Source organism: Narcine bancroftii, chromosome 13 (genome assembly GCF_036971445.1).
Source record: "Narcine bancroftii isolate sNarBan1 chromosome 13, sNarBan1.hap1, whole genome shotgun sequence".
In the NCBI taxonomy this organism is placed as follows: Eukaryota; Metazoa; Chordata; class Chondrichthyes; order Torpediniformes; family Narcinidae; genus Narcine; species Narcine bancroftii.
Genome location: NC_091481.1, coordinates 87,464,155 through 87,491,341, shown reverse-complemented (window position 1 = coordinate 87,491,341; position 27,187 = coordinate 87,464,155). Strand labels below are relative to the sequence as shown.

Here is a 27,187-nt window from a genome sequence, read left to right as displayed (position 1 = left end):
GGACCAGACAGGTTTTGTCAAAAAGAGTCAATTAGCAGATAATATGGCTAGATTAGTTAGTATTATACATTTGGTTCAAAAAAGAAGATTTAAGAGTTGCTGTGGACTTAGATGCTGAAAAAGCTTTTGATCAATTGGAATGGGATTTTTAAATTTAAGGTTCTGGACAAATTTGGATTTGTTCAAACTTTTATAAATAGGATTAAGGCCTTAAAGCTAAAGTAGTAACTAATGGACAAGTATCTACTTCATTTCCATTGACAAGATAAAGTAGACAAGGATGTCATCTCCTGTTTATATAGCTATAGAACCATTAGCAGAAATAATTAGGAGTGATTTGGAAATTAGGGGATTTAAAGTTGGTCAAGAAGAGCATAAAATTAGTTTATTTGCAGATGATGTTTTAATATACTTGACAGAACCTAAGGCTTCCCTGCAGAAATTACATTTTACTTTGGAAGAATATGGTAAGATCTATGGGTATAAGATAAATTGGGATAAAAGTGAAATTATACCTCTTACTGGAGGAGATTATAGTAATTGTCAAATAAATATTCAATTTAAATGGCCAAAGGATGGGATTTGTGTAGATCAGTGGTTCTAAACCATTTTTCCCCACTCACTTACCACTTTAAGTATTCCCTATGCCATAAGTGCTCTGTGATCAGTAAAGGATTACTTAAGGTGGTATGTGGGTGGAAAGAAAACATTTGAAAACCACTATTTTCAAACCCAATATGTGCAGGGTTTCAGAACTCCCAAGGAAATGGGCCAATGACAATTTTTCTCAAGCAAAGTTCTTTCTTTGGCTTGGCTTCGCGGACGAAGATTTATGGAGGGGGTAAATGTCCACGTCAGCTGCAGGCTCGTTTGTTGCTGACAAGTCCAATGCGGGACAGGCAGACACGGTTGCAGCGGTTGCAGGGGAAAATTGGTTGGTTGGGGTTGGGTGTTGGGTTTTTCCTCCTTTGTCTTTTGACAGTGAGATGGGCTCTGCAGTCTTCTTCAAAGGAGGTTGCTGCCCGCCAAACTGTGAGGCGCCAAGACGCACGGTTTTAGGCGATATCAGCCCACTGGCGGTGGTCAATGTGGCAGGCACCAAGAGATTTCTTTAGGCAGTCCTTGTACCTTTTCTTTGGTGCATCTCTGTCACGGTGGCCAGTGGAGAGCTCGCCATATAACACGATCTTGGGAAGGCGATGGACCTCCATTCTGGAGACGTGACCCACCCAGCTGGGTGGGTCAAGCAAAGTATTTCAGTAACAATTGGGTCTAGAGCAGTGATTCTCAACCTTCCCTTCCCACTCACATTTGCCCGAAAGCAATCCCTTACTAATTACATAGGGATTACTTAAAGTGGTATGTGAGTGGAAAGAAAAGGGTTGAGAACCAATGATGTAAATAATTAAAAAAAATAAATTGAATTACTTGCCATTATTCAAAAAAGTTGAAAATTTTTGTAAAAATGGATGACTCAGCCTATAACATTAATAGGCCAGGTCAACTGTATCAAGATGAATATATTTCCAACAATTCAGTATATTTTTCAATCTCTACCCATATTATTACTACAAAAGTTTATTCAATAATTAAATAAATATGTAAGGAAATTTCTGTGGAAAGGTAAAATGTCAAGTTTCTACAGAAAGGTTAACATGGAAATATGAATTGGGAGATTTACAACTTCCTAATTTTAAGTATTATTTTCAAGATTGTGCCAAGAGAGTATAACAAATACAATTACTGTTAGATATCAAATGGTACAGTATAATTTTTTACATCAATTGTATTATTACTCCATATAAATTAAAAGGATTAAACTCAAATTATTTTGATAAATGTTTTATAAGGAAGTAGGGACCTTTGTGCATGCAGTTTGATCATGTGTTAAACTGGAAAAATTTTGGAAAGATTTAAGTATATTATTAGGACAAATTATGAAGATAAAAATACAGCAGAATCCAAGAATATTTTTACTTGGTAATATATATGAAGAAGATATGAAATTGAAGTTGGTTAAATATTTAAAAAAAATCTTAATATAGCAGTAGCTGTAGCAAAAAAATTGGTAGCTGTGACATGGAAAACAGAAAATTTTATAATGATGGACAGATGGATCACTGAAATACAAAATTGTATACCATTAGAAAAAAATAATTTAAGGAATCAGACTGCGAATTTTTATAGGATTTGGGAACCATATATGGAATTTGTTAATAAAAACCCATCTACATCAATAATCAGGAGATATAGTTATATCAAGAGAATATGATTAAAGATTAATATATAATCAAAAGAGTCTGGAAAAACAACCAACTGAAAAACCTCACAAAGATTAGCATATACAGAGCTCTTGTCATACCCACACTCCTGTTCGGCTCCGAATCATGGGTCCTTTACCGGCATCACCTACGGCTCCTAGAACGCTTCCACCAGCGTTGTCTCCGCTCCATCCTCAACATTCATTGGAGCGACTTCATCTCCAACATCGAAGTACTCGAGATGGCAGAGGCTGACAGCATCGAATCCACGCTGCTGAAGATCAAACTGCGCTGGGTAGGTCACGTCTCCAGAATGGAGGACCATCACCTTCCCAAGATCGTGTTATATGGCGAGCTCTCCACTGGCCACCGAGACAGAGGTGCACCAAAGAAGATGAACAAGGATTGCCTAAAGAAAACACTTGGTGCCTGCCACATTGACCATCGCCAGTGGGCTGATATCACCTCAAACCGTGCATCTTGGCGCTTCACAGTTCGGCGGGCAGCAACCTCCTTTGAAGAAGACTGCAGAGCCCATCTCACTGTCAAAAGACAAAGGAGGAAAAACCCAACACCCAACCCCAACCAACCAATTTTCCCTTGCAACTGCTGCAACCGTGTCTGCCTGTCCCGCATCGGACTTGTCAACCACAAACGAGCCTGCAGCTGACATGGACATTACCCCTCTATAAATGTTCGTCCACGAAGCCAAGCCAAAGAAAGAAAGAATAATAATCCACGTGTTTTCTTTTCCTCTTTGGGGGAGGGGAATGGGGTTTTGGTGGAAAAATAGAAAAAAATTTTGCATCATCTTATATTGAATAATGTGGTATTATCTATATATAATTGAATAATTGTTTGGTATTGATACAAGTGATAAATAAAAATTTCAAAAAAAAAAATAGTTGAGTGAGTTTTAGAGCCATGAGGTAACACTGTAGTTTTATAAAACTCTGGTTGGACCACAATGGCATATTGTGTTCAGTTCATTACAGGAAGGATGTGAAGCTTTAGAGAGGGAAATTTACCAGGAAGGTGCCTGAATTGGAGAACACATCTTATGAAAAAAGATTGAATTTTTCTCTATGTTGTGACCAAGGATGGGAAGTAACTTACTTAAGAACATAAGAAATAGGGCCAAGGGTTGGCCATCCAGCCCATCGAGCCTGCTCTGCCATTCAATGAGATCATGACTGATCTGATGATAGGCTCATCTCCACTTACCTGCCTTTTCCACATAACCCTTATTTCTCATATGTAAAAATCTATCCAACCTTGTCTTCAATCTATTTACTGAGGTCTCCTCCTCTGCTTCAATGTCAGCAAATTCCACACTCTGGGAAAAGCAGTTCTCCCTCATCTCCAACTTAAATCTACCCCTGAATCATGAAGCTATAACCCCTAGTTCTAGTCTCCCCCACCAATGGGAACAACTTTCCTACCTCTATCTTATCTATACCTTTCATAATTTTATACTCTTCTATAAGATCGCCTCTCATTCTTCTAAATTCCAGCGAGTACAGTCCCAGACAACTCAATTTCTTCTCATAGGCCTCATTTCTGGAATCAACCTGGTGAACCTCCTCTGCATGGCCAGTACATCCTCCCTCAAGAAAGAAGAACAGAACTGAATGCAGTTCTCCAGGTGTGACCTCACCAGTACCGTGTACAGTTGCAGCATAACCTCCTTGCTTCTAAATTCAATCCCTCTCGCAATGAAGACCAACGTTCCATTTACGTTCTGATAGCCTGCTCCATCTGCAAACCAACCTTTTGCAATTTATGCACAAGCCCTCCCATGTTCTCTGCAAGGCAAATGCTGCAATCGCTTGCCATTTAATAGAGGAATGTAAGATGATGAGAGGAATAGATTGGGTTGTCCGCTAGGGGCAGCCAGTATCAGAAGACATCTAAAGGGAGTTAGGGAAAATAAGGGGAAATATCAGAAGTGTGGTTTTTTTTCCCCCAGAGAGTGGTGGGTGCCTGGAATGATTTGCCAGGGGTGGAGATGGAGGCTGGTACAATAGGGGCATTCAAAAGACTCTTGAATCGACACATGGATATAAAAAACATAGATGGTTATGGGTATGTGATAGGGAAGGGGTTTGGAGCTGTACTGTGCTGTGATGTTCGGTGTTCTCTGTTCTACAACCTGAAACACTGAAGCTGTGTCTCTCTCCCAAGGTACTACCTGTCCATTGAAGCTTTCTAGCACACTCTTTTTAAAATACGTTTTCATCATATCCAATAATTAGCATTACTGAAATAAATTGCAAGAATTAGTTTGATAATTATGATGCTGTATGGAGAGCTATCTGGGAGGTTAACATTGGAAAACCTAACTTTCAATCTATGTGACGTGCTAGAGAAGTGGTGAATTCTGAAGCTCAATCTCTGTTCAGTGACCCATCATGACTGTGACTTATGGCCTGCGATGTCTAAAACGTTGTTACAACAAAGCGAGCCATTTTCCAACCAGTAACCAGTAACAGATTGTACATTTGTCCTCTTCATCCTCCTAGAAAATGTTTTATTATTGGTTCAAAATCTGGTTGCACAGAGTCAGAAGGAATTGGAGTAATTTTTGACAGATTAAAGTAAACCTTATTTGTTACTGGCGTCTGTGTGCATGGTGCTAAGGGCCTAAGAATGAGACAGGCGGCCCCACATGTGAAGATAATTATCAAATGCTAACAAGTCCTGATGTGAAGATGAAATATGACAGAGTTCTTGATCCATTATTCTTTCAAATTTCATTTTCACTAAACAGAGGAATGTAAGTATGATCTGTCCACCCCAAACCAAAGGCGCCTTCCTGCTCCCAAAGGTCTTCCAACACCAGGAAAACTGCCATTAATCAACATGAAAGGGAGTTTCTCTGCATGCATGCTCACTGTTTACTTTCATTAACATTTTGTTGTGTAGAATATACCATGTGTAACAGATTTTGCATGTCACTTGTAACATGAGAAGTATAATTCTCTTAATTGATCTGATCTGTGTTCTGCTCATGTCTAATCTTGTAACAGAGGCGTGAACCTGTTTATTAAGAGAAGGGTGGAACTTTAAGACCAATATACCTCTTTTTCAAGTGTCTCCTTGTTTATCCAGATTCCTGATGATGGGCTCAGGCCCAAAACTTTGGTTATACTTTACTTCCTGTGGATGCTGTGTGACCTGCTGAGTTTCTTCCTGCACTTTTGGGTATTGCACTCAACCCCAATGTCTGCAGATTTTCTTGTTTATACTTCTCTCTACATTAGCTTTATACATTATTATAACTAAGAGATAATGTCCACTGGGGTCGCTACCACCGACAGCACATCAAGGAGCATATTTGGAGAACTATAAATCTGAGAATGTTGATAAAGGAATGGTAATGATCTTTAAAAAGATGAAGTAGTCACAGAATCACAAAGGTCCAGCTTAAGGTCTTTAATACATCAGCACCTTGCTTCAGTTCCGGTGACAGGTTTGATTCCGAGCTCAGATACTGTTTTTGTGGAGTGTGCATGCTATCACCATGTGTGTGAACTTCTGCTGTGGTTCCCTCCAATACCCCAAAGGTGAACTAGTAGGTTCATTGGTTACCCAGAGAAGTGTGAATCTGTGGAATGCTCTGCCACAGAGGGTGGTAGAGGCAGATTTGCTGATTATGTTCAAAAGAGAGTTAGATAAGACTCTAGTGGGCAAAGGAGTTAAGGGTTATGGGGATAAGGCTGGAAAGGGGTACTGATGGTAGTGATCAGCCATGATCTGTAAAATGGCGGTGCTGGCTCGACGGGCCGAAGGGCCTACTCCAGCTCCTATTGTCTATTGTCTACAAGTTATGCCTCAAAGGGGAGTGACAGAATAACCCCACAAAGCTGTGAAACTGTTCAAAGGGCAAGGTGGACAGCTTTGGTTACACTACAGGAAGAAAGTGGTGGCAGAAGAGAAAGTGTTGAAGAGATTCACGAGGATGTTTTCTGGAAGGTGAGATTGGTGTTTATTCTCACTGAAACATAGAAGGCTGAGAGGTAACCTTGTAGAAAATAGGTGGCGTCATTAGCGTAACGCTATCACAGTGCCAGCATTCTGCGCTCATAAGGAGTTTGCATGTTCTCCTCCATGTCTGTGTGGGTTTCCTCCCACCCTTCAAAACGTACGGGGGTTGCAGGTAAATTGGGTGTAATTGAGCAGCACAGGGACTTGGGGTTGAGGGCCTGTACCGTGCTGTATGTCTAAATTTAAAATGTAAAAATTATAGCACTGTTACAGGAATAAGTAGGATAAATAGAGTCATCTTCCAAGCTGAGGTGGGGGGGGGGGGGGGGGGGGAGGGAGGGTAGGGGGGTGAAACATGAATGTCTGCAGACACTGTGATTGCAGTCAAAACAGAGAAATGCTGTGCTGAAGGATCTCCTTACAGGTGCTGTGAGACTGGCTGAGTTCCTCCAGCATTTCTGTGTTTTGACAGAACTGAGGGCACAGGTTTAAATATAAGAGGGAGGACATTTGAAGGATATATGTGTGCTGAGTTTTTCCACACAGATGGGGGGGGTGGGATATGTGAATAACTGAAACAAGCTGAGGGAGAAGCTTGTGGAGTCGATATGATTAAACTTTTTTTTGAGGGGGGGTAGAGACAAAGTGAAGAGGTAGAATAAGAGGTGGTTACACTGGTAAGGACATTTGGTCGGGGTTTTGTGTGGAAGGACAGGCAGATAGAGCAAACTTGCAGCCATGGGGATGTGTTGCATTGCAACACAGAGTCAAATTAAACAAATGAATGACTAAAGGTTTTGTATTTAAATGCACGCAGCTTAAGGAATAAAGTGGATGACCTTATAGTACAGCTACAGATTGGCAGGTATGATGCAGCAGCCATCACACAGTCGTGGCTAAAGGATGGATGCTATTCGGAGCTGAATGTCCCAGGATACACAGTGTACTGAAAGGATAAGCAGGTAAGCAGAGAGGGTGGTGTAGCTCTGTCAGTAAGGAACAACATTACATCATCAGAGCCCACCTCACTGACAATAGACAAAGGAGGAAAAACCCAACACCCAACCCCAACCCACCAATTTTCCCTTGCGACCGCTGCAACCGTGCCTGCCTGACCCGCATCGGACTTGTCAATCACCAACGAACCTGCAGCAGACGTGGACATACCCCTCCATAAATCTTCATCTGCGAAGCCAAGCCAAAGAAAGAAACATCATTAGAAAGAGGTGACACAGGATCAGAAGATATAGAATCATTGTGGGTTGTTAAGAAATGGCAAGGGTAAAAAGACCCTGATGGGAGTTATATATAGACCTCCAAACAGTAGCTGAGATAGTGACAACAATTTGCAACAGCAGATAGAAAAGGTGTGTCAGAAGGGCAATGTTATTGTAGTCATATGGAATTTTAACATGCAAGTAGATTGGTAAAACCAGGATGGGACTGGATCTCAAGAGATAGATTGTGTAGAAAGCCTACAAGCAGCTTGTTGATGAGCTCACAAGGGGATCGGCTGTACTGGATTGGGTATTGTGTAAATAAAGTCAGATGTGTCGGTATTTCAGTGGACTAAAGGAAATTACAGTTCTAATGTCACCTACAGCCTTCCTGCTTCTATATTATCCATTTGTTTCATAATTCCCTATGATCCTGGAAGAACCCTTACTCTTCTAAATTCAATGATGCAATCTCTCCTCATAGAGTAACCACTTCATCTGTGGAGTCAACATGGTGAACCTCCTCTGCACTGCCTCCAAAACCAGACATATTGTACTTCACTCAAGAAGGGAGACTAGAACTGCACACCCAGATTGTTTAATCCAGTAAAGTGTGAGGTGTTACACTTTGGGAGGACAAAGTTAATACAGTTAATGACAGGGCTCTTAAAAGTATTGATGAGCAGATGGATCTGGGATTCAAGTCCACAGCTCATTGAAAGTGGCCCTACAGGTAGATAAGGTGGTAAAGATGTATAGTATGCTTGATTCCACTTGTTGAGGAATGGAGTATAAAAGTAAGGAGTTTATTTTGCAGTTATATACAATTTTGGTTAGGCTGAACGAGATAGAGCTGAACTTGAACTTGAGTTGGCTACATCACAGTGTGCAATGGTTGCTGTTGAGAAATGGATTGGAGGTTGATCCACAGAACCATAAGTATGGCAGAGAGGACCACTGGGATCTTTCCCAACAATGTAATCTACTGGGATTGTTGTATGAAGAGAGTGCGCAAAATCATTGAGGACCCCTCCCACCAGCATCTTTCAGCTACTTTCCATCAGGGAAGAGATACAGGAGTATCAAAGTCATCTCATAGGCAGTGAGAATGCTGAATGATCAAAGGAACTGCTCACACTAACGTCCAAGACTGTACTATTTACTAAATAATATTTATTTTAGTTGCCCATTCAGAGCCAGCTCTTCAGCGCTTGACGTCCTGCTTTGCGGAAACTGCCAAAATGTTTGGCCTGGAAGTCAGCCTGAAGAAAACTGAGGTCCTCCATCAGCCAGCTCCCCACCATGACTACCAGCCCCCCCACATCTCCATCGGGCACACAAAACTCAAAACGGTCAACCAGTTTACCTATCTCGGCTGCACCATTTCATCAGATGCAAGGATCGACAATGAGATAGACAACAGACTCGCCAAGGCAAATAGCGCATTTGGAAGACTACACAAAAGAGTCTGGAAAAACAACCAACTGAAAAACCTCACAAAGATAAGCGTATACAGAGCCGTTGTCATACCCACACTCCTGTTTGGCTCCGAATCATGGGTCCTCTACCGGCACCACCTACGGCTCCTAGAACGCTTCCACCAGCGTTGTCTCCGCTCCATCCTCAACATCCATTGGAGCGCTTTCATCCCTAACGTCGAAGTACTCGAGATGGCAGAGGTCGACAGCATCGAGTCCACGCTGCTGAAGATCCAGCTGCGCTGGATGGGTCACGTCTCCAGAATGGAGGACCATCGCCTTCCCAAGATCGTGTTATATGGCGAGCTCTCCACTGGCCACCGTGACAGAGGTGCACCAAAGAAAAGGTACAAGGACTGCCTAAAGAAATCTCTTGGTGCCTGCCACATTGACCACCGCCAGTGGGCTGATAACGCCTCAAACCGTGCATCTTGGCGCCTCACAGTTTGGCGGGCAGCAACCTCCTTTGAAGAAGACCGCAGAGCCCACCTCACTGACAAAAGGCAAAGGAGGAAAAACCCAACACCCAACCCCAACCAACCAATTTTCCCCTGCAACCGCTGCAACCGTGTCTGCCTGTCCCGCATCGGACTTGTCAGCCACAAACGAGCCTGCAGCTGACGTGGTCTTTTTACCCCCTCCATAAATCTTCGTCCGCGAAGCCAAGCCAAAGAAGAAGGAAGAAGATTTATTTTATATATGTATATATCTCCTGCATATGTATTGTTTGTCTGTATGTGTTTTATGTCTAGTTGTGTGTCTGCATGTTTTACACTGAGGACTGGAGAACGTTGGTTTGTCAGGCACTTGTGTAACCAGATAATAATAAACTTGAACAAATGCTCTGTGCAATTCTGGTTTCCCTATTTCAGGAAGGATGCAGGGGCTTTGGAAAGGAATCAGAAGAGGTTTCCCAGGACATTGCCTGGTTTCGAAGGGATAAGTTATGGGTAGAGATTGGATAAACTGTGGTTGTTTTCTCTGGAGTATTGGAGGCTGAGAAAGGGTGACAGTCAGAATGTTTTCCCCAGAGTTAAGGCATCACAATGTGCGATATGCATTTAAGATGAGGGGAAGGAAGTTTAAGGCAGATGTGCAGGGCAAATGTTTTTACCCAGAGTGGTGGATGCCTGAGTAGTGGTGGAAGAGACTGACAAACTGTCCAGAATGGCTCAGTATGATGTATTAAATGGTACTGCACTTTGAATTGCATTACAACACTTTCCAGCCTGTAAAGACTTTTCTTCTTGGTGTAGTTACTGCAGCAGCTCTCACTCTGTGCAGAGTGTGACTCTACAAATTGCAAGGTAATTGTGGCAATATTAGGCCAAGTTGGATTCCTCAATTCTTTTGGAAAATGTCATCCTGAGATCTTTTCATTGTGCAGAGGGAGAGGAGAAGGCAGGGAAGTTATAAAAGTCAGTTTCATTACAGCTGAAAAATTGGCTTCCAGGGAGCAAGGGAAGATCAGTGGGCTAAATGAGGGAGACTGCGGGTGCTGAAAAACTGGAGAGAGGCACAAAGTGCTGGAGAAACTCAGCAACTCAGGTAACATCAGCGGAAGGCAAAGATGGTCAATGTTTCAGGCAGACACCTTTCATCAGGATCAGGGTGTGGCGATCTGTAATTACACCACTAAGTCACCAGGGGTCATCCCAGTGACCTTGTCTATAAAGCAGTCCAGAGCTACAGTCTAACCTTCCAGGTTCGTCTTGCAGAGACACAAGACCTCTTAGTGTACATATTAGTTTATTAAAGCTGTCTTATACTCGCACTGCTGGTGTGGTTATTGTCAGTACACAATAGGGGCCAAAGCTTCTTGAGCCACTGAAATCAGAAGGGATGAGAGTGTGGTCAACTCATTACAGGAAGGATGTGGAAGCTACGGAGAGAATGCAAAGGAAATTTACCAGGATGTTGAAAATAAGTCCTATGAGGCAAGATTAGCAGGGGATTTTCTCTTTGGAACGTGGAAGGATGAGAGGAGACAATAGAGATCGTCAAGATTATGGGAAGCATAGATAGGGTGGACAGTCAGCGCCCATTTCCCAGGGCAGGAGTAACAAACACCAGAGGACATCTATACAAGGTTAGGGGAGGAAAGTTTAGGGGAGATGTCAGGGTAGGTTTTTTTTTCCCCCACAGAGAGTTGTGGGTGCCTGGAATTTCTTACCAGGGGTGATGGTGGAGGCTGGAACACTAGGGTCATTTAAGGGACTCTTAGACAGTCACATGGATGAAAGAAAAATAGAGGGTTACGAGGCAGGAAGGGTTTAGTTTTTTTTGGTAGGAATATATAGGTCAGCACAGCATTGAAGGCTGAAGTACTTTGCTGTAGTGTCCTATGTTCTAAAGAAGAATGAGGATGCTGAATGTAAAACCTGTGAAGCACTGAGTGAAAGGTCATTTGGGACTCGAGTAACGAATCAGGCTAGCAAGTTCTGAAATACATGAACTTGAGACAAAAAGGAGCAGATAATTTCAGATTCATTCATTGTTTAACCCTGAAGTCAGACTGATGGATGGAGGATTTTTCTGTACAGGTTCCAAATCAGTCTAATAATTTATTACCATCTGGGATATTCAGATATGCAAACAACATAGATTTGTTTCAGAAAGAAATGACATAACCCACAATTAAAATGTGGTTTTCAGCCAACGTTTTAAACTCAATTTTAGTGACTATTTGTGGGATGAATATTAAGAACTAAGGAGGAGTCGCGTGATGGAAACAGCCCTCTCCAGAGAGAAAAAAAAATGTGAAAAAAAACAGAGCTCAACAAACATAAAATACAGGAAAAGAGAAAGTTCCAGAGAAGAGACAGAAGATGGCACCCAAAAGAGAAAGTAAGAATAACAGAGAAAAGGGAAGAAGGAAAATCACTGGAGAAGAAAGAAGGCGGCCTTACCTGCACATCGAAGCAGAGAGCCACTGTGGAGAGGAGCGGTCGATCTCCGGTGTTGGTGAGTCCCCAGAGGAGCAGTGTCCTCCTGACCAGTGGACTTCAAAAATGGCTCTCAGAGCCAAGAAGAGGTGCGCAACTGCGCATGAGCGAAGAGTTGCACATGCACAAGTGCGCAAGTAAAAGAAAAGGTCAATGCCGACGGGAGGGGGACTCAGCTGCGGAGCGGCCAGCTGAGAGACACCCAGTATCGGGGGATTCGGATGGGGGAAGTAAACAAGAAAGAAGAAGAGTGGTGAGAAAGAGAATGAAGGGCTGGAAGAGGATGAGCGGCAATGGGGCGACCGATAGGGGGATGACCTGCGGCAGGAGACCCAGCAGCAGGTCGGCCTGCAGCAGGGGGGTCCAACAACAGGAGACACACCAGCTGGAGGCCAAACAACAGGAGATACACCAGCTGGAGGCCCAACAACAGGACACACACCAGATGGAGGCCCAACAACAGGAGACACACCAGCTGGAGGCCCAGCAAGGATACAGAAGCAGCTAACCAGAGAAGGATGAAGATACAAAGATACAGAGAAGAGAAGAAGATGACACAGACATAGATACAGACACAGAAGAAGAGGAGGAAGAATTTCAAAGGTAAGAAGATGGTAAAATAGATGGACACAAGTTTAGAAGAACAAATGAGGTCATTAAAAGAATGGCCATCATCAGAATTTAGTTCAATCAAGAAAGAAATAAAAAGAGCTGAAGACAGAATGAAAAGCTTAGAGTTGGTCATGACTAAAATAGGGAAAAGAGTAGAAAATGTGAAGGAACGAGAAGCTGGTGTAGAAATGGAGATAAATGATTTAAGAGGGAAGTTGGAAGAGAGCGAAAAAAAATTAAAGAGACACAAGATTTATTGTCACAAAAAATTGACGTTTTGGAAAATTACAGTAGGCGAAACAACATAAAAATAGTGGGCCTGAAAGGAGGGAAAGAAGGGTCAGATATGAAGGAATTTATAAAAGGATGGATCCCAAAAGTGCTGGGAACGACAGCTTCACATGAAGAAATAGAAATTGAAAGGGTACATAGAGCACTCGTACTGGAACCGCCACCACATCAAAAACCGAGATCCAAATTGGTAAAATTTCTAAGATATACGACGAGAAAACATACTGGAGCAGGCAAGAAAGAAGGTTAGAGAAGACAATAAGCCATTGGAATATAAAGGAGAAAAAATATTTTTTTACCTGGACATAAGCTTCGAGCTTTTAAAGAAGAGGAAGGAATTCAACACAGCGAAAACAATCTTATGGAAGAAAGGGTATAACTTTATATTAAGAGATCTAGCAGTACTCAAAGTATTTATTCCTGGGGAACGGAATAGACTATTCTCAGACCCAAAGACAGCCCAAGAATTTGCTGAACATTTGCAGGACAGGAGAAGAGAGGAGGAGGAGTGACAAGAAGGATGACCGTCAAGAAAATATACAAAAATATGTAAAAATATAAAGTAAAGATCATGTATATATAAAGATTTAAAGATAGATAAGAGAAGGAGAAGAAGGAAATAAAAGAGAGCTTTGTTATAAGTATAGGGGGGGCTGGGAGTGGGAGAATAATGGTCACTGCGAAATTGGTTGACGCTTGCGAGTAAATTCGCAAACCGAATGGAAAGGGGAGTTGTGGTTGCCGTCAAGGGACAGGAGGCAATCCAAGGAGGGTAGGTTCATTTGGGGTTAAAAGGTTATTGCTTGTGGGGATTGTTGGGGTATTTCATGTCTTAAATGCGTTGTCATATACTGAGATTAAAAAGGAAAACTTAAAAAACAGTAATGGAAAAAAGGGATGGAGGTGATGAAGAGGCGGAAAAGAAGTGAAAATAAAGATATAAGATGGCCACCTTAGACTATATGACTATAAACATTAATGGAATATATAACCAAGTTTAAGTGTATCCCATTGGAAGAAAAAATCACATATAATTTAAAAGACAAAGTTACAATGTTTGACAAAACCTGGGAACCATATATGGAACATGGCAGAAAGAGCAGGCCTTGGACCACCACCACCTAAAATGATAAGAAGATAAACACGATCAGATTTAATGAGAATAAGTAGATGATACGCCTTTTTTGTCTGTATTCCTTTTGTATAAAGATACTGTTTTATTGTATTTTATATGTTCAATATTTACTGTTTTTGGAGGGGGGTGGGAAGGGGGAAGGAAGGGATGGGGAAAAAAAAAGAGAAAATGTCACTGTGAATATTTAAAGAGATGCATCTGTAAATATATTGGTTGATATGGTTCATAGTGCGATAAATAAAGAATTACAAAAAATAATGAGAACCAAGTTTTGATTGTTATAGCAGTCACTTACAGACACAGTTCCCCTGGTAACATCTCCTGATATTTGATGTACATATTGAAGGAGTAAATGAAAACTATAGAACTATAGCCAGTTCTTTCCGGAATTTACCACTATTATTTCAACTTGTCTGTGCTAGTTGTTTTACTTCAAATAAACTTCATTCAAAAGGTACTTATGCGTTTGGTTATATTACCAGATTCATGACGTAAAAAGGATTTAAAGTAGATTGACCGTGTTATATGCCAAGTAATACTGTGTTTACATTGAGTTGTAGAATTTGAATTTAAGATCATAGAGAGCGAGAAAAAGACAACTCCAATGTCCCAATCAGGGGAATTATTTTATCAATTAATCTACAAGGATGAATGAATATAAACAAAGTTGTGGTATGTTTATTGAATTAAAGTAGGCCTAACATTATACAGAGTTAATGTTCTAATCTTACTGCATTAACTGATAATCCTTGTTTACAATTGAAATGCTTTTGCAATTTCCACATACGTAATAATAATTTGAAACAGATCTTGGATGTGAATATTTGATAGAAAAAAATATTTGTGCTATTTCTTTTGAATGCACCCATCAATTTGACGAGCGTTTGTATCACAGTGAAAGTGCTCCAAGACGGCCTAAAGAGAAAAAAAATTTTCATCTGTCAAAGAGAAGTGATTGGGCAAAGAAGTGTTAAGAGATGTTAGATATTGAAATCAGAAATATATATAATAAAAATACACTAAATTTGGAGCCATCCCTTAACTAATATCATCATACTGATTCCTCTGACAAGATTGAAAGAGATATGGATGGTTTGGAGTTAGATTTTAATTTTTAGAAATATTAAATTGATACAATCCTCTTTATAAATTTCCACAGAGACACAGAAAATAGTTTGTAAAGGCTGCAAAATTACCTAGGCAGTAGGTTTTTATTCCAACATGAAAACATCACTGGAAAACACAGCATTTATTTTCTGTTCCTATTTGTCTCCTGATCTTAGCGACCAGTTAGGCTGCTCCAAACAAAACACTGTCAACTTCAAGAAGCAGAGGCAAACGGAGCAGGAAAAGAAAAAAACTCCAGAGGGTTGTTAACTCGGTCTGGGACCAAACTTCACTCCATTGAGGATATCATTAAGAGGCAGTGTGTTAAGAAAGCAGCATCTATCCTCAAGGACCACTACCAACCAGGCCATGCCCTCTTCACTCTGCTACCATCGCGAAGGAGGGACAGGAGCCTGAAGACAATCACTCAGCGGTACAAGGACAGCTTCTTCTCCTCTGCTATCAGATTCCTGAACAAACAATGAACCACAGCCACTGCCTTTTTCTGGCACTATTTTTGTTTAAATTATTTTGTAAGGTGATTTATAGGAATGTTTGCCCTGTGACGCCGTTGTGAAACAATGAATTTCATGACATGGCAATAAATTCTGATTCTGACCTGTCTTCATGGATGGGATGTTAGTGGAGTGGGTTAGTACTTTCAAGTTCCTGGGAGTCGACGCATTGGAGGACATCTCTGGATTGAGATATCTATGAAGAAAGAACATCACTGCCTCTACTTTCTCTGAGGAGATTTGGCATGTCATTGAATACTACAGTTGATCTCATCAGTGCAGGTACACTGTGGAAAGTATTCTGACTGGTTGCATCACAGCCTGGTTTGGAAATGCAAGGGTTTAGGATTGCAGAAGGGTCCAGAGGTAACAAACAAGCCCAGGTCCATCACAAGCTCTGACCTCTCATCCATGGAATGCATCTGTGTGGGCACTGCCTCAAGAAGGCAGCCAACATCATAAAGGACCCCCATCACCCTGGCCACACCTTTTTTCACTGATACCTTCAGGCAGAAGATACAGAATCCTGAACACCAGCACCTCTAGGTTCAAAAATAGCTATCAGGCTCCTGAACCTCCCTGAACAACTCTATCCCAACCATAAGCCACTCCAGAAGATCTGTCTACATGCCTGAATCATCACTTGTTGTTCCACTAACTGTGACTATTTACTGGTTTATCCTTTGATAATTATTTTATCCTTTTCTGTTTTGACATATTATGGTAATTTAATGTCTATGATTGTAGGTGGTGTGTCTTGTGTACGTGTGGCTGCAGCAGGTCCTATTTCAGTCATCTTTACATTGTACTTGTGTAGATATCAAAAACTTCCATTAACATGGACATTAAAGGTCAACCACATGGTGTGTCTTAGTCACATACAGGCAGAATGTGTCAAGGTAGCAGAATTAATTTCTTGAATGTTAACAGTGAACGACATAGGTTTTATAATGACAATCCAGTAGATCTGTGGCCATAGTCATACAGCATGGAGAAAAGGTTCAGACTATAGTGAGCAGAAATGGTTACATTTACTTTAAATTCTTATTCTGTATCCTCTTCCCTAAACACTTACCAACCTTATTCATCAAACAATTGCCTCCAGTTTCATGCACTCTTTTGTCAAGTTCAAGTTCATTATCACTGTACCCGTACAACTAGATGAAACAGCATTTCTTTGGACCATGGTGCACATTCACGCACACAGTCATACGTGCGGTCACAAGCGCAGAGTCACACACGTGCACCCACCCACCCACATAATAGTTACGTCAAGATATATTTTAAAATAAATAAATGTAAATATTTTTAGATGATTTACTTCGTTACAGGATACTGTTCATCAGTCTCACAGCCTGCAGAAAGATGCTAATACCCAGCCTGGCTGCCCTGATTTGATGCTCCTGTACCTACTTCTTGATGGGAGTTGGTCAAAGATAGTGTGTGATGGATGGAAAGGGTCCTCGATAATCTTTGAGCAAAGCTCCCGGTAAATACTGGCTGCTCTAATGACCCTCTGTATGGCCATGAATCGTGTTCCTTCTGTTCATTAATTGCACAAAGCAGCCTTGATTAGATTGATGAGGGTTAGCAGTCTGTTCCTTTGAACAGACCGACTGGGATTTTGTTTGCTCCATCAGTGGAATTACCTTTTGAAAATACCCAACCACAAAGTCATGGTTGTTAAAAATTGTTCTTCCCATTGTGTTCACAGAAAAATACCAGAGAGGATTAAGATTTTTAACAGTTTGATTTATCTTCTTCTGTGCCCATCAGTTCATCAGTGACCCCGACGATTGAATTTAAAAGGTAAACTTTCTTCATCTCTCAGCACCTGTGTTGCCACATGAGAGATCCTATCGTGGTCTTTTCTGTGCAGAGCTCTCTGCTCCTCAATTTCAAGTTCAGATATCCAACATCCAAGCCTGGAGGAATTTTGTAAATTTTATGGTGCTCTGTATTTTAATTTTTATTTCAAATGACGAATGAAGCAAATGAAACTATCTGTGGCAAATGGAGCTGAGTGTGAACCAAGAAAAATAAGAGGTGCAAAGAAGATTTCTGAGGATGTTGCCAGGATTTGGGGGGCCTGAGCTACAGGGAGAGGTCAAGCAGGCTGGGGCTTTATTCCTTGGAGCGCAGGAGGATGAGGAGTGATCTCAAAGAGGTGGACAAAATTCTCATCGGCAGTGAGAATGCTGAATGATTAAAAGATCTGCTCTCACTAACCATCCGAGACTCTCATATTCATGAAACAATATTTATTTATTGACTAGATGAATACTTGTCCTGCATATGTATTGTTTGCCTATATGTGTGTTATGTCGGGTTGTATGACTGCAGGATTTTGTTTCAAGGACCGGAGAACGCTGTTTCATTGGGTTGTCCTTGTCCAATCAGATGACAATGAACTTGAAAATCATGAGGGGAATAAAGCAGGTCAATGCACAGAGTCTTTTGCCCAGAGGAAGGGTGAGGGTAAAGCAATTGAACAGGAACCCGAGGGGTAAACCTTTTACAGAGGGTGGAGGGTGTATGGAACAGACTGCCAGAGGAGGTAGTTGAGGCAGGTACTATTGCAACATTTAAGAAATATTTGGATGAATGCATAGATAGGATGGGTTTTATAGGCCAAATGACGACAGGTGAGACTATGTGGGTGAGACATTTTGGTCGACACACCCAAATTGTCTGTTTTCACGCTGTACGCTCCGACTTCCTGCACATTGAAGATAACTGTGTGAGGCACTGCCTCAAGAAGCAGCTAACATCATTTAAAAAAAAAACACTGTGGTCACAATCTCTTCTCACTGCTAAACTTCAGGATGAAGGGACTTTCTTTTGCTTCTCTTTTTCTTACTGTAAGGGGCTAGGGACTCTTACGGCAGGCAGAAGGCAATTTGGTGAAATATACGTGTTCTGTGCTAGTATTTGGCAATAAAGAAATCTTGAAGGAACAGAAGTCTAGCATCTCCCAGTTCAAGAACAGTTTTTAATCAACAATCAGATTCTGGAACTTCCCTGTACTATCCTAGCCATTACCAACTCCAGGAACCTCAAATATTTGTTGCTCCATTGAAATGTCACTTGTTTCTCTTGCACTAATTGTAAATGTGAATATTTATTGATCTTTTATATTTTTGTCAATTTTTCGGTCTTTGCACATTAATTTAGTGTACATTATATCTGATGTACCCAGGATCAGCGTCAGAATAAATCTAATCAGAGGGCATTAGGGTGACCGCAGGGGGAAGTGGGGGGCACAATTTGCTGTTCGAAGACTTGTTCAGCAGGGTGCATGGCTCCTACCTGTTGTGAACCTCTTCTGGACGCCACCGTCATACTTTCCCTCCCTCCAATGCTGCTTATATCTTGTGGAGACTAGTGACATAGTGCTGTGGGGGGGGGGGGGGGCCACAATAAGTCATTTGGGGGGACAATCCCCATGGCTCACCCCCTTGGTGCCGGCCATGTGTACCTGTGTGGCTGCAGCAAGTCAGAATTTTGATGGGTTTAGGGTTTCTTGCTTTTAGTCACAGTCATTTTAGTCGGAATAATTCTGTAGTTAAACCCAGAATGTACTCTATAGTGAATGAAGATCAAAGAGATTTTATCTCACACCTTGAATGAATAGGATTAAGAACCTGAAGGTTTTGAAAGATATTAGACCACGACATAGGATGTAGTGATGAAAACTTTAATCATTCGGGGAAGACATTTAAATCACATTCTGTCCACAGATGCTCTTTATGGTCCCTATGGAAACTAGAAAGGGATGGGATTATGATACGTGGTTGGTTCTGGGATTATGTTGATGTTGGGAGAACAGTTGGATGTGGCAAATGGACCTGAGTGTGAACAAAAAAAAACAGATGCAGAGAAGATTAACGAGGATATTGCCAGGACTCAGGGAGAGGTTGAGCAAGCTGGGGCTTTATTCCTTGGAGTGCAGGAGGATGAGAGTTGATATCATAGGTACACAAAATCATGAGAGGAATAGTTCAGGTGAGTGCAGAGAGTCTTTTGGCCAGAGCAGTGGAATCAGTCAGGTGCAGTGAAAATTGAGGACGAGGGGAACTCTTAACCTTGTGCTGTCTGGGAGGAGGTGGGGTGAGAGCAGAGGTATCTAACATGGAGGAGATGGGAGGTAAGGGGTTTGTCAATAAAAGCCAGAAAAGAGGGTTATCATGCTCTCCTCTCACCTGAAACTATTATACAGAATGCTCTGTACAATGGAAGGCTGTGTTATAATGAAATACTTGGCACCAGGAGTGGTGAGAGCAGGTCATGCCTCACAAGCCTAAATGAATGAAGTTAAGGGAGTAAATGTGGTGATAATGGATTTTAATAAGGCATTTGTAAAGGTTCCCCATGGCAAGCTCATACAGAAAGTCATGAGGCTTGGGATCCAATGAACCTTGGCTACTTTTTTAATTGAATTTTAAAAACTTAATTTGGAGAGACAGCACGGTAACAGACACCACTGGCCCACAACTCCACTCTGCCCAAATACATCCCTGTGACCAATTAACTCACTAACCTTGTGTGTCTTTGGAATGTGGGAGGAAACTGGAGCAACTGGAGGAAATCCACGCAGATGCAGGAGAATGTACCTCTGGAAAACATGATAAGAATGGTGAGGCCTTAAATGTTTACTATACATGTTAAGCAAGTGGTCAGTGAGAAGAGATTGTGGACAGAGAGGAAAGTAGAGGGAATGTCTATGAAGGCCAGCTTCAGCAGGGGCCTCCCTGCCCCTCCTCCCCTACCCCCCACCATTTTGTTCAGGCCTACCTACATTTTGCTCATACCTTGATGAAGGGCTCAAGCCCAAACTGTTGGCTATGTATCTTTATCTTTGCGATATAAAGTACACTATTCAACCTGTTGGATTTCTCCAGCATTGTGTTTTTACTTCAACCACAGTGTCTGCAGACTTTCATGTCTTACCTTCAGTAGTTGTACCCTCAGCAATGGCTCTTCCAGTGATATCCAAAAGGATCTCCAACAAGGGAGTCAGAGAGGGTAGGTGAACCTTTACCTCTCTAGTTGTTTAATGCTAATTCTTTCCACATCATAGAGAGAGTGGGTCAGTGAGTGACATTATCAAAGAAAGATACGTTATTGTCCCAATTATATTTTCAAACTTTCTCAGCACAATGCCAACAGCTCACTGCAAGAGTGAGCTCATCTACAGACTTAACAGTACTGTGTGTGTGTGTGTGTGTGTGTGTGTGTGTGTGTGTGTGTGTGTGTGTGTGTGTGTAGATGTCATTTCTCAATAAGGAGGCGTTGATGAGATTCACCATTTTATTCACCAGAGCATTTGCTCAGTTTGGAAGAAGGACTCTGAAGATTTACCTTAGAGCGGGCACAAATGTCAGTCTGAACATCATGCGATACCTACCTACCTTTTACAGCAGGAAGGATCCTACCATATTGTTCTCAGCTCTGAAGCCCAGTTACACTCAGACATTTCTGTGGGAAAATATGAATGATCCCAACTGGATCTTGGAAATCCCTGGCTCATAACACTGGACAATGAAAATGTTGTTTCCTGAACACCTTTCGGTGCATTTTATGGATATGGGGCTGATCATGATAATCACCTTAAAATTTTCCTATCAGGTACCATTTTTTTTTAAGATATAACTTTTGTGATTTTCTGTCATACTTTAAGTTCATTTAAAAACTATGAAGTGCAACGTGTCATTGAAAATTCATGTTCTGCATTCAGACTTGGATTTCATCCCTGCAGTCAGTGACGAACACGGTGAAAGGTTTCACCAGGACATTGTGACCACAGAAAAGTGGTATCAGGGCGACTGGAATCCATCAATGTTGGCTGAATATTGTTGGACACTGACACGAGAGGAATCAGGTGCTGAGTACAAACAAAAATCAGTCCGAAAACATTTTTTGGTCAGTTAAACTAAAGCAGTGTGTCAGCGTCATTATGCAATTAAACCTGCTAAATTCAATAAAAGTTAATTTAATGTTTCTCCAACTTCCTACGTGATACAGCAAATCTGAAATGATCTTTGTGTTCAGCTTGAAGTGGTCTGTCATGATTCCCAATTTATTTTTTCAGGAAGAAAACCTTTTCCAAGTTTGTTGTCCAGTGTAATCACTCATTCTGGAGGAACAATCAGGATAGTGCCAAGAATCTCAAGCCCAGCATGGACAGAGAACTCACATACTTGTCTGGGCATCTCCTAACTCCACGGCTTCACTACTCACATACAAACACATTAAAAAAGGAGTGGAAGACCAGAGTGGCAGCCTCAGAAGAATGTGTCTGAGTAACAGCTGTAAGGTGTGGGTGTGGTCTTCAATAGTGTGAGAGGGTGAAACAAGTATTTCCATGTCTTCAGTGATTTCATGGAGGAAGAGAACAGGAGGACTGAATCTTATTGTACAGTTCATTTGGTACAGGATTGAAAGATACATTTAAGTATCTTAAGCATCTCAAGGTTGGGTGTTTAGCCCACTGCTCTACTCACTATACCCCCACAACTCTGTGGCGAGGCATAATTCCAATGCTATCTACAAATTTGCCAATGACATCATGGTAGTCGGCAGAATCACAAACGGCAAAAAGGAAGCAAACAGGAGGGAGATCGATCAGCTCATTGAATGGTGTTGCACCAACAACCTTGCACTCAACGTTAACAAAACTGAAATGATTGTGGAGCAGGAAAAAGTCAGGACAAAACGAACTCGTCTTCATTGAGGGATCAGCAGTGAAGAGGGGTAAGAACTTCAAATTCCTGGGTGTTAACATCTCAGAGGATCTGTCCTGGAGTCTCCATGTGTTAGGTAAAAACATCATGAGCTGGGAATGTAGAGGGAGTCACCCAGTGCTGGGCCGTAACAAGATGCAGTTGTGACCTTGTACTCTCAAGAGTGGGGATGACAAATTGATGTGCAGGAGGCTAGCAGAGAGGGACAGCAACAGTTTATTCATTGGACAATGTCATGGTATGATAATTTACTAAGTACGTATCCTAAGGTATATAAAAAACACCACTTGCTGATAACAGCAGAATGCGCCTTCTCCAACTAACACTGTTAGTTGCAAGTGTTACAATCCGGCAATAAAGAACAAAGAACCTTGATTTCGACTCAGTCTGGTGTTTGACTCACTCATTCATGAACAAAGCAGACCTAACAATTGTCAATGCAGTCACAAACAAGGCTTGCCAGCAGCTATAATTTGTGAGGTGTTTGAGAAGATTTAGTATGTCACTGAAGACTCTCAAAAACTTGGACTGGTATACCATGGAAAGCATTCTGCATCACTGTATGATAGGCGTTATCAACATTCAGGGCAAGAAAATACTCCAGTTGTTAGCTCAGCCAGCGACATCATGGACACCAGTCTTCACTCCATCAAGACATCTACAAGAGGCGGTGCTTAAGAAATCAGCCTCTATCCTCAAAGACTCCCACCATCAGGAAAAAGGTTCTTGAAGATGAGCACCAGCAAGTTCGACAACAGCTGCTACTCCTCCACCATCAGATTCCTGAATGAACGATTAACCACAGACACGGCCTCACTTTCACTTTTTCTTGTACTATTTTTATTTATTTTGTAAGATGATTTATAGAAATATTTCCACTGTGATACTACTGCAAAACAACAAATTTCATGACATGTTCATGACAATAAATTCTGATACTGAGTATTAAGTTTCTTCAGATACTATAATCAAAGTCCTTGGGACTATAATCTTGCTTATTTTGCCTTTCTCACTACCTTTTCGGCGTGAGCTTGAAGGTCTTTGTATTCCTTTGGGGAAAGAAGACATCTCCACCTCTGCCAAGACACACAATGCAGAAGGCACTTCCTTTCTTCCACGGTAATCCTGCCTGTGTTCACCTTGGAGGACGTAGCTGGCACCTGACCTCAATGTGATTTTCCTTTTCTTTTATGAGGCGAAAGCGACCTTTAAGTTATGCAAGTTTGTAACAGGATTGGGGATCCCCCATGCCCGCCCAACCCCAACACTCCCCTCCCCCCAATGTGTAAGCAGTGAGCAAAATGAAGAGAACTTTTTGGACACAATAAGCACGGCCTTGGCAGTCCTCCTGCATTCCAGACAATAACACTGATTAATCATTCATCGTGATCTCCACACCCATGTTCCAGCTTGGTTTGCAACCTATTTAATGACCAGAATCCAGAATGCCTGAATTGAGCCAATTCTTCAGAAAGTTTACAGTAAAAGTCCAAAAATCCGGATGCCAGAAATCCAGAACAACTGAGAATCCAGACTTCTTTGTGCGTGTGCATGTATGCGTAAGTGGCACAGATGTCATGGGAATGAATGCATTTTCTGTCGTACTTTGCATTTTATATGAAAATTTTTTTATTTAATAAACTATGAAAATACATCAATTAATCTACATTCCTCATGTTTTTGAAGGGGGGGCAGGAAACCGGAGCACCTAAAGGAAACTCACGCAGACATGGGGAGAACATCCTTACAGACCGCCAGATTCGAACCCAGGTCACTGATGCTATATCAGCATTGCGCTATCACACATCTCTTACCCTTCTGCCAAATTAATTCATTAGATCAATGGTTCTCAACCTTTTTTTCCCCCACTCCCATACCACCTTAAGTAATCCTTGAAGCACAGAGCATGCTCCATGTTTAGTAAGGGATTACTTAAGGTGGTATGGGAATGGGGAAAAATGGTTGAGAACCACTGCATTAGATTTTATAGCTGTTTTTAGCGTCAGCCTTCTGATTGTAGAAATTAGCAATCCTCTTCACATAAAATATTTTTTGCATCTGAAACAAAGCAATTTGATGGGAAATCTCCACAAACTAAGGCATTTCTCTGCACATACGAGCAGATCTCCAGTAATGGAAAACAAATAAATCCTTGGATGATGGAATCTAAAGCACCAAAATGTCTGCTGGAAGAGCTCAGCCACTCAAACATTGCCTGTGGAATGAGAAACCAGTTAATGTTTTGAGTCGTACCCTTCATCAGGACAAGGGAGGCACAGGTCAAAGAACAGCTACCTCGTGATATTAGAAGTCTGGGTTCAATATAAATCCCAAGAGCTGCCTGTGTGGAGAGACCCACATCACAGGGCGGATCTCCTCTCACATCCCACTGGTTGGCAGGTTAATTGGTCACTATTAATTGCCCATAGTTGATGAATGGAGGGATCTGGGTGGAGTTCAAATTCAAATTTATTGTCAGAGTACAAAGTACATGACATCACATACAACCCTGAGATTCTTCTTCCTGTGGGCCAGGCAGAATTTCTATTTATTGGTAAATGTAAACAGTACTCATGAAAAAAAAATACATATGCAAAAGAGAGAAATGTAAACTAGGAAAGGAATGTAAAAAAACTGTGCAATAAAGAAAAAAGTGAATATTCAATAGGAATAATGTGGAAAGTCTGAGTCCTTAAGTGAGTCCCTGATTGAGTTTATTGTTGAGATGGTGGAGGGGGAGCAGCTGTTCTCGAACCTGCTGGTGCGAGTCTTATGGCATCTATCTCTCTTTCCTGATGGCATGTGAGTTGTGCATGTGGGGAGATGTTGCCTGGATTGGAGGACTTCAGTAATGGGGAGAGATCAGGCAAGCCTGGTGTGGTTTCCCTTGAGCGAAGAAGCAGAGGGGTAACCTGGTAAAGGTATCCAAAATTGGGAGACTTAGATAGCGGAGTCAGCATATTCCAGTTGTTGTCTCCCAATGATGCACTTCTCATAGAGGGGGTGCAATCAGGATGAACTCAGTTACTTCCAACGATGGTGGGTTTATGAGGAGAGACTGAGTTGATTGAGATGGTAACTTCCAGAGTTTAAAAGAAAGAAAAAAAAATTCACCAACATTTTCAAAAGAGAATGAAATGCAGGAGATTGTTTCCTGTTGTGGACCAGATGACACAGTTTCTGAATAAGGGGTGCATTGTACGGGAGAGGAGGTGGCTGCTTCTCTGACACAGTGATGAACCTTTGGTGACCCTCTACATTACAGGAGGCTTAGAAACTCATTTAAAACAAACTGATAGATTTCTAGAGAGTGGGAACTATGCTGGACAGGATGGCATGGCTGTTAGCGAAACTGTTATGACCCCAGTGATCGGGATTTGAATCCAGCACTGGAAGGAGTTTGTACATTCTCCCCATATCTGGGTGGTCTAGTTTCCTCCCACTCTTCAAAACATACCGGGAGTTGTAGGTTAATCGGGTGTCATGGGCTGGTGGGCTGGAAGGGCCTGTTACCACGCTGTATGTCTAAATTTATAAAATTCATGATGCTGAGGGAGAGATTCAGCAATGATCTTGATGAAGTGCAGTGTAGATGCCCCCATCCCTCTTTCTCCCTTTCATCTGTGTACATGGTCTTCCGGACTGCACCCACATTGACCAATCCTGCACTGTCTCCACAGCATGCTCAGTTTCACCGAGCTCAGACCCATCCCAGCCTTCATTTCCTATTTTGTTCTTCATGGGTTCTATCTGCCTAGAAATATGGGCATCACCCTATCAGCTTCCAACAATTAGTGAAACAAACATTAAATCTTCAACTTTGGAGAATCAAGTCCAATCTCCTATGAATGTCACAAAATAAACAGTAAAGCTAGCTGAATTTAATCACCCTGAATCAGTTCCAATAAAACTATTTAGTCATTATAAATTCAATGCAGGCTTAACACATTATTTGTTACGAAATTCCAAGTGTTGAACATATCATGTGGACTGAATTCTTCAGCGCTTCAAACCAGACGTAGATCCTTGAATCCTGTAAATTCATCCTCAGACTTGATTAGAAGAAGGCAGCTCCCACACCCCCAACACAGCTGGCCAGTTGGGGTCATGCCAGCTCACTCACTCTCCAAACTGGAACATGGACGAGAACATTGAGTTGGATGGGTACATGAGCATTCTGAGTCCAAATGACAAGACACGAGCTGTCAGGTTGGGAGCCAAGAGGAACAATCTTTCCATCTGCATAAAATTGAGACTTTTAATTATTGTCTTTTTACCGGGGAATTGTCAACTTCATTTCCTTTGATTTTTTTTGTTCGCATTTCCATCACGTGTGCCACAAATGAATTATTGCTGCTTCATGTACTTTGGTTTATTTAATCTCACATGCTGTGAGAAGAAACTATTTCCCAACCTGGCAGTCCTGAATTTGATGCTCCTGTACCTCTTTCCTATAATAGTGGGTCAAAGATCCTGTGTGCTAGATGGAAAGGGTCCTCAATAATTCTTTGGGCCCTATTTAACCAATGCTCCCGGTGAATGTCATCAATAGAGGAAAGAGAGACCCCAGTGGTCTTCTCAAAGGTTATGATGATCCTCTGTGTTGACTTCTGGTCTGATACTTTGCAGCTACTGACCCACACAGTTATGCAGCCAATTATCTTCCTACTTATTGCTTGTGATGAGGGAATTATGCTGAGATTACATCCTGACAGTTTCTGACTTTTAACCTACTACCTCTCAGTTGTATTGCTGTTCATGTCAGTCCTGAGAGCCAACAGGAGACAAGAGGGTGAACAGAGTTGGACAGAAGGAAGTAAAAACACAATGCTGGAGAAACTTAGTAGATCAAACTGCAAAAATAAAGACTCAACCCATGATTTGGGCTTAAGCCCT

At 41.7% G+C, this 27,187-nt stretch overlaps 1 protein-coding gene across 14 annotated transcripts in view; it reads right to left on the bottom strand.

Moving 5' to 3' along the window:
• The window catches only part of rasgrp4 (RAS guanyl releasing protein 4), a 296,739-nt gene that overhangs the window by 234,847 nt on the left and 34,705 nt on the right, over positions 1-27,187 (bottom strand). For 10 of the 14 annotated variants that reach the window (XM_069907490.1, XM_069907499.1, XM_069907503.1 and 7 more), the window contains one exon: positions 20,089-20,163. The exons of 3 other annotated variants lie outside the window; for them this stretch is intronic. The gene's annotated coding sequence lies outside the window, so the exon portion shown is untranslated. Of the gene's footprint in view, positions 1-7,324; positions 7,381-20,088; positions 20,164-27,187 lie in introns of those variants that run through there. One more of the 14 variants, XM_069907496.1, reaches the window with a different exon arrangement.